Below are 11,802 nucleotides of genomic sequence, written 5' to 3' on the forward strand. Positions count from 1 at the left end.
CGGACGCTCCGATCAGTTCAACCCGCGAACCAGTAAAAATGTATTGACCGGACGCTGGCAGGGTCCGGTCAGCACTGACCGGACGTGTCCGATCACATAAAACCCTTACTAAAACCTTACTGGACTCGACCGGATGCTGAACCCTCAGGGTCCGGTCAGTACTGACCGGACGTGTCTGGTCGCAGATTCCCTTCTCTGGAACCTTACTGGAGTTGACCGGATGCTGCCTTTCAGCGTCCGGTCACTTGACCTCTCCAGCGTCCGGTCACACCGAATGCAGACAGCTGATCAAATGAACTGACTGGACCCTACGGCCAGCGTCCGGTCGCACCGGGTCCAGCGTCCGGTCAGAGTTTGACCCTCCATTCACTTCCAACTCTTAATCATATGTGAATGAAGTTTGCTCCAAAGGATCTTAGGCATTCATAGGAGCTACCTAGAGCTAGTTTTAACAAGTGTGCACCACACCTAACTCACTAGACTCAACTAGGTCAAGCTACCCGTCCATACCCCCCTTAATAGTACGGCCAAAGGAAAAACAAAGTCCTAAACTACTCTAAGTGTCTCTCCAACTCCAATCGACACTTAGAACTAGTCATCCTTAACCTTGTCGTCCATCCTTTGAAAACCAAAATGATTTCCATCGTAGGGGCATAACAACTTTGATTGCCCGATCTATCTCCATTACCATGACCTAACTTAATTGCATCTGCAAAACACATGTTAGGCATAGTAATCTTGTATTGTTATTAATCACCGAAACCCAACTAGGGGCCTAGATGCTTTCATAGGGTGAAGAGCGTCGCCCCCGGGTTCCACTGGTCAGCCCACCGGATTTGGGGTCCTCCATAGGCGTGCGGGTCACCGCCGACCCGAACCAGAGGCCAGGATGCCTCATCGCCGACCTCAGGCAGCGCCGATCCATCTCGTAGTAGCAACTCCTTCGAGACAGCCCACCAGTAGTAAAGGGGATGGGTGATGTGGATGAGGAAGCCTGTCCCACCATAGGTGCGGCCATCTATATGGATGACGACCCTAGCTGCACCGTCTCCAACGACAACGTCGTGGCTATGCCCGGCCACACCAAATCCGCCGAGGACACCTCGGGTGTGACCTCCCCCGTCTGCCCCACCGTAGACACACCCACCTGTGTGGACGGCTGCTCGAGCCATGCCATCTCCACCTATGATGTCACAGCCACGTCCACCATGGGTGCCCTGGACAAGCCCTCCACCGCTTGCCCTACCGTAGACGCAGCCACCGACTGCGCCTCTCTGGTGGACCTTGCAGTCGCCCTGGCGATGCTCCCACTGGCCTTTGGCGTGGCACCATACGGGTCTTGGCACAGCCACCGAAGGGTGTGAGTCTTTTTTGACGCCAGCTTTAGGAGGGTCCCGCGTCCTCCAGCGCCGCGAAAGGCGCTGCGGTTAGATCACGACAAAAAATTTGTTAGAAACAAAAGGATGAAAAATTCTCAGCCTACCTTGACGCCACCAGGCGCTGACATTTCGAGACTGGCCCGACCAACCCCGACTGCGACTCCTCATCGCGCTACAGCTTCGAGCCCTCCCTTTGCTCGGGAAACTCAAACGAGGTGGAGTCGCTAGTTTCCCTCGGCTCTGGGGCGCCGTAGAAGGCCCGAATGGAGCAGGGCAGCTCGCTCCCGCCATCTCTGGGGGGTGTGTCCTCCCCCTTTTGCTTGAAGAGATGCCACAAGAAGGGCCCCACCTATGGTGAAGGCGGGTCCTCGTCCCCGCTGGCCAGATCATCCCATAGGATGGATGACCCAGAGCCATTGTCCTCCTCATCCTCTTCTTCTTTCTCCTCTTCCTCCTCCAATGAGCCTTGGCGCCGCTTCTCTCGTTGTAGCTTCACCCTCTCCTTTGCCTACCATTTCTTCTCCTCGTCATCCTTATCCTTCTTCCTCTACTCATCTATGGCACGGTTTGCTGCCCTCACAGCCATGTGCTCCGACAGCGGCGCAACAGAGGCCTGAAAGCCTAAATTCACCGACAGCTCAATAAACCTAGCTCTAGCCGCATCACGGTATGTACTAGGATTGGGAACATGGTGTCAAACTCATTCGTCGCCTCCTTGATGCGCTGTGCAATCTCGCTATTGCGAAGCAGCCCCTAGGCGAGCACTGTCTCGCCGAGTTCCACAACTGGCATCATCCCAAACAATGCGAGGCCGTGTGCCATCAGCGGCGCCACCTTCCTCGCGTGGTATGCTCCAATGATGCTAGCCCCATGAATGTCATGGCTTCTCTGGGATGCAATGGCCTCAAGGATGTCGCACATCCTCTTCTTTTCCTTATCGGGTGGCCCCCATGGCCACATCGGCGGTGCCACTTAGATCAAGTGCCTAGTGAAGTCCAGCAAGGGGGCAGCGGGGTCGTTCTTCAAGTAGAACAACTGCGTATGCTACCCCTTGTTGGATCTGGATAGTTGGCAGGGCATGTACTCGGGTGCCTACTGCCCTCGAACGTAGATGCCCATGCATCCCATCGGCACTGGGATCTCCTTGCCTCTGTCCTTCTTCCTGTGCAGGGAGATGGCGAAGAAGTACTCCCATAACTCGTAGTGTGGCTCGATCCCCATGTACCCCTCGCACATCATGATGAAGGCCACAACATGCTAGATCCTGTTGGGGTTGAGGTGCTGTAGCTCGATCTAGTAGTGGTGCAGCATCCCCTGGAAGAACAGATGAGGGGGATCATGAGCCCACGCTCGTGGAAGGTGCAAAGGTGATGATGTAACCATCGAGCGGCATCGACACCTCCTCGTGGCTGAGAACTAGCCACTCCATCACGTCGGTCCTCCCACAAAGAAGACCGCACTTGATGAGGCCCTCCATGCATGCATATGTGACGTCGGAGCAGTACCATGACTCCATGGAAAGCAAAGATGGTTGAGAACTGTCGTAGGTAAGGAAGGTATACGAGGCTAAAAATGCTCCGACAACCCATTGTGGCCCACGAGTTGAAAGGTTCGCCTACCGATGGGTTCACAACCGCTCTAGGGCACATTTAGAGCGATGGGTGGAAAAGGATGGACCCACTAGCGGCCAATACCCAAGCGCACAAGCGCTACAGGCATCCCGGCCCATGATCAAGTCCGGGCCAATGCGTTGTCTATGTTTTTTTCTCAAAGAAAGGCAGCGAGCCCTTAGGACCAGACGAATGAATCCAAGAACTATATGGACTGGTCGTTAGGAATATGGAGTCGATCATTAGCTGACCCATCCTAGACCCTAGCGAATGGGACACTGGGGCCCCACTCGAACCAGCCCGTTAACAACTAATCGAGCACCATGGTTCGTCCACCGAGTAAAACATGGCATGGCTCAACCCCTCCGTTTTGTTGAAAAAACACTTCAGGGAGAACGATTGCAAGACGAGGCGACCCCTCGATCGGACCCCCGTAATGTGCAGGGGCTCAGGGGGAATTGGACTAGCAAAGAGATCGAATACGCGGTTGCATGACGATGGCGGATCGATCGAGTCCTAAGAGGGGCCAGAATTAAGGAAAATCCTCTCTGGTCCCCAAAGAAATCCCACAGCTACACAACCTCAAAAGAAGTCTGGTCACAACAGAAAGGGATCGTAACCCACCAAGGCAGCCTACAGGTAGCAGAAGATCGAAGCCCTCAAAGTCCCACCATCTAAAAAAGCCTATGAAGGAGTATCCTACTCCTCCGCAGGCTCGGAGGCTACTGTCAGGTATCAGTATTAGGGATACCCAAAGAAGGGATCTGAGGACCACAGACAACAACTCACCTAGATAATCAAGGGTGTATTTTAGTCTTGACCGACCCCGAAGGGATGGTTTCTGCATCGCCAGACCCTTTGGGCACGGGCCCCATCTCACCCAACCCTGAGGGCATGGGCTCCATCTCGCCCGATGGGGTTCATACCACCCCCAACCTCTACAGGTCCAAGCATGTGGGTCTAGGTCAAGCCTCTGACACCAGAAGGGGCACGAGCATGCCTTGACATGACCCGTGGCCACGATAGGCCACGCTCGGGGGTTCGCATCGCCAATAGTGATGGGTGCGTGGGCACTGTGCTACCTAATCCCCATACGACCGCTAACAAGCATGTCGATTCACCACACCATCCACGGAGACAGGATGGAACGCCATGACTAGCTGATGGCTTCGAGGCATAGCACCAGTGGTGAATAGGAGCCCAACGTGGAGCTATCCCTATCACCATCTACAGCGTTGGTGCGACCTGCATGAAGGAGAAGAAGGACACGGCGGTCCTAGAGGGCTTCTTCTCCTCGATTTTCTCCCTCTCTCTCTCTCTCTTCTCTTTTTCTGATGTAACCTGCATCTTCCCCTTCTTCTATAAAAGGGGAACACAACGCAACATAGGAGGAGGATAGGCACGAGCACACGACTGAACAGTAGAACAAACTCTCAGCACTTCTCAATCCTTCCACCAGAGACCTAGTGGAAGGTCCTAATATGGCTAGAGGGGGTGAATAGCCTATTTAAAAATCTACAAACCAACTTGAGCAATTTGATTAGTATAACAAATTGCGAAATGCAAACTTGCTCTAGCTCTACAAGGGTTGCAAGACACCTATCCAACAATTTTAGTTGCTATGATCACTAAACACACAATTTGCTATATCACTACTCACTAAGAGCTCTCACACTTGCTACACTAAAGAGCTCCACTAGATGAACTTAAACTACAAAGCAAGCTCTCAATTCTAGCTACACTAAAGAGCTTGCTACAACTAGTTTGCAAGAATATAAATGAGTGAGTTGGGTGATTATACTGACGTATAGAGGAGTGAACCAATCACAAGATGAATATTAAATCAATCACAGGGAGAATACCAAAGCGCAAGAGACAACCAATTTTTCTCCCGAGGTTCACGTGCTTGCCGGCACGCTAGTCCCTGTTGTGTCGACCAACACTTGATGGTTCGGCAGCTAAGAGGTGTTGTACGAACCTCGTCCACACAATTGGACACTGCAAGAACCTACCCACAAGTGAGGTAACTCAATGACATGAGCAATCCACTAGAGTTACCTTTCGATGCTCTACCAGGGAAGGCACAAGACCCCTCACAATCACCACGACCAGAGCAAGAGACAATCACCAACCTTCGCTCGACGATCCTCGTTGCTTCAAGCCATCTAGGTGGTGGCAACCACCAAGAGAAACAAGTGAATCCTGCAACGAAACACGAATACCAAGTGCCTCTAGATGCAATCACTCAATTAAAGCATTTGGATTCTCTACCAATCTCATAAAGATGATGAATCAATGATGGAGATGAGTGGGAGGGCATTGGCTAAGCTCACAAGGTTGCTATGTCAATGCAAATGGCCAAGAGATTCAGCTTGAGCCAGCCATGTGACTTAAATAGAGAGCCCCCACGAATAGAGTTGTTGGCTCTCTGTTCTCTAAAAAGTCAGGGCGACCGGACTCACCGGTCAGATCGATCAGAGCTGGACCCTAGCGTCCAGTCGTGTGATGCTCGCCATGTGGCCCCTACTTCAAACATTGAATGCCTGATCTCAATGGTCATCCGTACATTTAAGTTATGACCGAACGCGCTGCTTTGATGTGACCGGATGCAGGACCTCAACGTCCGGTCATTTCTAGTAAGCATCTAGAGACAATTTTTCATGATCAGACGCGTCCGGTCACCCTTGACCGAACTCACCCAGCGTCCGGTCAGTCACCCTCTTCACTGTGTGCTACCACGTCAGCAGGACCGGACGTACCCCAACAGCGTCCGATCACTAAGTGACCCAATGTCCGGTCAAAGACCGATGCCAACGTCTTCACTGCTTCCACTGACCGGACGCTTCGGTCCAGTTGAGGCCAGCGTCTGATGCACTCTATGAAATCCTATCTTTTCTGTACAGAGGGCAAGTGGCACCATTGAACTGTCTACACTCTATGGGCGGACACTCCGCCGATGGAGTTTTAAACCCTTGCTCCCAAGTGCTAAACACAATATGTATCACCTCCGTGCATGTGTGTTAGCATATTTTCACAAACATTTTCAAGGGTGTTAGCACTCCACTAGATCCTAAATGCATATGCAATAAGTTAGAGCATCTAGTGGCACTTTGATAACCGTATTTCGATATGAGTTTCACCTCTCTTAATAATATGGCTATCGAACCTAAATGTGATCACACTCACTAAGTGTCTTGATCACCGAAACGAAAATCTCCTACCACTTATACCTTTGCCTTGAGCCTTTTGTTTTCCTTTCTCCTTTTCCAAGTCCAAGCACTTGATCATCACCATGGAATCACCATCATCATGTCATGATATTCATTTCCTTCACCACTTGGAATAGTGCTACCTATCTCATAATCACTTTGATAAACTAGGTTAGCACTTAGGGTTTCATCAATTAACCAAAACTAAACTAGAGCTTTCAATCTCCCCCTTTTTGGTAACTGATGACAACCCTTACACAAAGATATGAATTGAGATTTAATTGAATCCACGTTGCTTTCCCAAGCATATTTACCATGTGTAAAAGGATATGGACAAGTTTCATGAATCCCATATGGTAGCAATTGCTCCCCCTACATATGTGCTAAGAGTTTGGATTGAAGCTTGCACATATGCTTAGATAGGAAATATAGGAGACAATGTCTACCAAATGATGCTAAGGTATAAGAGATGGAACTTTGAACCGTGATACCAATCGGAGTGCACCAATATACCATTCTTAGCACCATTAGTAACTAGACATACACAAAAACTAGAATACCCCATGAGATCAACATTACAAGTAAGGGTCTAGTTTCCATAAAATGAACATAAGTCTAGTTACTTTAGCCTATGCATGCTAGTTTTTCATTTCACCATTCAATCATATAACTAGCATACACCACACAAGCATGTATATTGAAATTTTAAACTTATGCCATGCAAGCAAATATATGAAATGCACATTCAAATGCAACATACAAGTTTATGAGATCTCCCCCTACTTGTGTGCATTTTTTATTGATCCCCTTACAATGTCATTTCATTTGTTTGCTCCTACTATCTTTGTGAATTTGTCTCCCCTTTGTCAACAATTAGCACAAAAGGCGAGCTCAAATTATAGATAGGTTGGGGCGAAACCATGTGAAATGAGAATTATTTTCCCAATTCGGTCCAATCTAGATCACTTGCAAAAGATATTTAACTCGGTTTGATCCAAGGACAAGCTTCTTCACACCTCCAAATAAGGGTTATCTTGTACCATGTTGAGTTAAACACTTATAGCATATTTTCTAGATCAAACACTAGGTTTACAAAACCACAAACATGTCATATGCTACCACTAGATCATTTCAAACATACAAGCAATAGTGGTACCATACAAGCATCAAATTCATTTGATTTTTATGAATGAGCCTAGGACATGATAGGAATAACTAGATGCACTAAGCAAGTCCTTAGCAATGGATGGATGACATGTCAATCAACTTTACCTTGCTTTGCTCGAAGGAGAGGCATGTCATATAATGGGGGGGTGCATCAACACATATTGGAGAAGTCAAGTATGTTCAATTCATTCCTTAGCTTGCAAAACCTCTTCTCATCAAGTGGCTTGGTGAAGATATCTGCAAGTTGATCTTCGGTGCCCACACTCTCAATGCAAATGTCCCCTTTTTGTTGGTGATCTCTTATGAAATAATGGCGGACATCAATGTGATTTGTTCTTGCATATTGAACCGGATTGTTGGTTAACTTGATTGCACTCTCATTATCACATAACAATGGCACTTTCTTGAACTTGATTCCAAAGTCACTCAGAGTAGCCTTCATCCAAAGTAATTTAGCACAACAACTACCGGCTGAAATATACTCCGCTTCAATGGTTGAAAGTGCTACACTATTTTGCTTCTTTGATGACCAAGACATAAGTGATCTTCCCAATAGTTGACATGTGCCCGATGTGCTCTTTCTCTCAACTTTGCATCCCGCATAATCGGAGTCCGAATATCCAATCAACTCAAATCTTTCTCCTTTGGGATACCACAATCCAACATTTTATGTATGCTTCAAGTACCTCAATATTCTCTTTATTGCCTTCAAATGACTTTCTCTTGGCGAGGCTTGAAATATAGCACACATACATACACTAAACATCACATCTGGCCTTCATGCGGTCACATAGAGTAGGCTTCCAGTCATAGACCGATACATCTTTTGATCCACCATGTTGCCACTAGCATCACTATCCAAGCTTCCACTTGTCCCCATTGGTGTACTAATAGCTTTAGCATCATCCATTCCAAACTTCTTGAGCATGTCCTTGATATACTTGCCTTGACTCACAAATGTGTCATTCTTCATTTGCTTGATTTGAAGACCAAGGAAGTAACTAAGCTCTCCAATCATGGACATCTCAAACTCATTTGCCATCATCTTGCCAAACTCTTCACAAAAATATTGATTTATTGACCCAAATATGATATCATCAACATAGATTTGCATTACAAACAAGTCATTTCCAAGCTTCTTGGTGAAGAGAGTGGTGTCAACCTTTCCCATCTTGAATCCCTTAGAGAGTAGGAAATCCCTCAATCTCTCATACCATGCTCTAGGTGCTTGTTTCAATCCATACAAAGTCTTTCTCAACTTATAAACATAGTTGGGTTTCTTTTCATCTTCAAAATTGGAAGGTTGCTCAACATACACAAGCTCATTAATGTACCCATTGAGAAATACACTATTCACATCCATTTGGTACAACTTGATGTTATGGGCACAAGCATAGGCTAACAAGATCCTAATTGCTTCTAATCTTGCAACCGGGGCATATGTTTCTCCAAAGTCAAGACCTTCAACTTGAGTGTAACCTTGAGCCACTAATCTTGCTTTGTTCCTTATTACTATCCCATCTTGATCTTGCTTGTTCCAAAAGACCACTTGGTTCCAATCACATTATGATCCTTAGGCCTCTCAACTAACTCCTATACTTGGTTTCTTGTGAAGTTGTTTAGCTCTTCATGCATAGCATTTACCCTATCAACATCCTTCAAGGCTTCATCTATCTTCTTAGGTTCAATGGATGGCACAAATGAGAAATGCTCACAAAATGAAGCCAATCTTGATCTAGTTTGCACACCTCTTGAAATATCACTAATGATAGTGTCCAATGGATGATCTCTTACAACATTGGTTGGTTGAAGTACTTACACTTGATTGCTTGCATTTGATTGATCACTTGGTTGAGATGATGAACTAGCCACTTGTTGTTGATCTTGTACTTTGTCATCACTAGTTCCTGCTTGAACTTGATCATGAGAACCACTAGCTTGCACATTTGAGTTAGAGAGCACTTAATTCTTGTCATCTTCAACATCAATCACCTCTCTAGGCCTTATATCACCAATGTCCATGTTCTTCATTGCATTGACCAATTAAGTGCCTCTTACATCATCTAGATTCTTATCTTCCTCTTGGGAACTATTTGTTTCATCAAATTCCACATCTTGAACCTCCTCAAGAGTACCACTAGCCAAATTCCAAACTCTATATGTCTTGCAAGTAGTGGAGTAACCAAGCAAGAAACCTTCATCACATTTCTTTTTAAACTTGCTCAATCTAGTGCCTTTTTTTAATATGTAGCATTTACAACCAAAAACCTAAAAGTATGCTATGTTGTGCTTTCTTCCATTCAATAGCTCATAAGGTGTCTTCTCCATCATGGGGTGACAATAGAGTCAGTTGCTATAATAGCAAGCCGTGTTGATTGCTTTGGCGCAAAAAAGAATGACTCACATTGTACTCACTCAACATTGATCTTGCCATGTCAATGAGTGTTCTATTCTTTCTCTCAACAAAACCATTTGATTGTGGAGTGTACTTGGCCGAGAATTGATGTCTAATTCCAAATTCATCACATAACTCATCAATTCTAGTGTTCTTGAATTCACTACCATTGTCACTTCTAACTTTCTTGATAGTTGTTTCAAACTCATTGTGAATGCCCTTGACAAATGATTTGAATGTTGCAAACACATCACTCTTGTCAACAAGAAAGAACACCCATGTGTATCTAGTAAAATCATCCACAATCACAAATCCGTATTTGTTTCCACCAATGCTAGTGTATGTGGTTGGTCCAAACAAGTCCATGTGCACCAACTCAAATGCCTTAGATGTGCTCATCATGCTTTTCTTAGGATGTGTGTTAGCAACTTGCTTTCCGGCTTGATATGCACTACATAACTTATCCTTCTCAAATGTAACATCTTTCACGTCTCTAACTAAGTCATGCTTGATCAACTTGTTCAATTGTTTCATTCCAACATGACCAAGCCTTCTATGCCACAACCAACCCATGCTAGACTTAGTGATCAAACATGTTGACAATTGAGCTTCTCTAGCATTGAAATCAACTAAGTATAGATTCTCATATCTAAATCCTTTGAATATCAAGTTAGAGCCATCTACACTTATGATCTCTACATCATCCACACCAAATATACACTTGAGACCAAGATCACACAATTGAGCTACCGATAATAGGTTGAAGTTCAAGCTCTCTACTAGTAGCACATTGAAAATGCTCAAGTCATTGGATATTGTATTCTTACCAAGACCTTTGACCTTGCCTTTGCCATTGTCACCAAATGTGATATTATCAATCCCATTGCTCTTGTTTTCATTGATTGAATTGAACATTCTTGGATCACCGGTCATGTGTTGTGTGCACCCACTATCAAGCACCCAATGCCTTCCTTCGGCTTTATAATTGACCTACAAAAGAAGAACAATTCCTTTTAGGTGCCCAAACTTGCTTGGGTCCTTGAAGGTTAGTTACCAAGGTCTTTGGTACCCAAATAGCCTTCTTCTTTGGGTCCATAATTGGTGTACCAATGAACTTAGCATTCACACCATTGGCACCCTTAATAAGCATATAACAAGAATCAAATTTAATTGAGGATACAATAGATTGCTTGTTCTTGTTAGTCTTGCAATATTGCTCTATATGCTGAACTTGCTTGCATCTATTGCAAAACCGACCATTGCTCTTCACAAAGCTAACTTTGGGAGTGACAAAGGCCGCCTTGCCTTTCTTGTGGGTATAGCCTAATTCCTCTTTGTTGAGAAAAAATCTTTGGCTACCCAAGTACTTTAGCAAGCGGACATCTCCACCACAGGCATTGCCTAAGGCACGAGTGAGCTCATTCACCTCCTTCTTGAGGGTCTCATTTTCCACCATTAGTGAGGCATCACAAGTGAGACCATCACTCAAAGGTGAAGTTGAAGTTGAAGTGCTACAAGAAGGGTTAGTGAGAGCAACTACAATGGGCTTATAAAAAGATTCATCAATAATATCACATGTTAGTCCCACATCACAAGACACAATCACTTGCTCCTTCTTGGCTTCCTCCTTCTTGACTTGCTCAATGAGAGAGGAGTGAGCTTTTTCAAGCTTAGAGTGAGTTTTGCCAAACTTCTCATAGGCTTCTATTAGCCTCTCATGAGTGGCATTGAGCTCATCAAAGGATTGCTCAAGAAATTTGACTTTCTTGCGTAATTCTTTACACTCCTTTCTCTTCATCTCAACGCAAGTGTGCACTTGCTCACACATGTCTAAGAGCTCCTCCTTGGTGTACTCCTCCTCCTCATCATCATCACTCCTACAAGCATCACTTTCACATTCATCATCATCACTTACATTATATTTTACCTTGGTAGGCTTTGCCATGAGGCATGTCGATGGAGTGTCGAAGATGGAGTGCTTGTTGTTGATGGAGATGCTTGCTAGTGCTTTCTTGATAGATTTCTTATCATCATCTCTAGAG

Source organism: Miscanthus floridulus, chromosome 8 (assembly GCF_019320115.1).
Source record: "Miscanthus floridulus cultivar M001 chromosome 8, ASM1932011v1, whole genome shotgun sequence".
Classification (NCBI taxonomy): Eukaryota; Viridiplantae; Streptophyta; class Magnoliopsida; order Poales; family Poaceae; genus Miscanthus; species Miscanthus floridulus.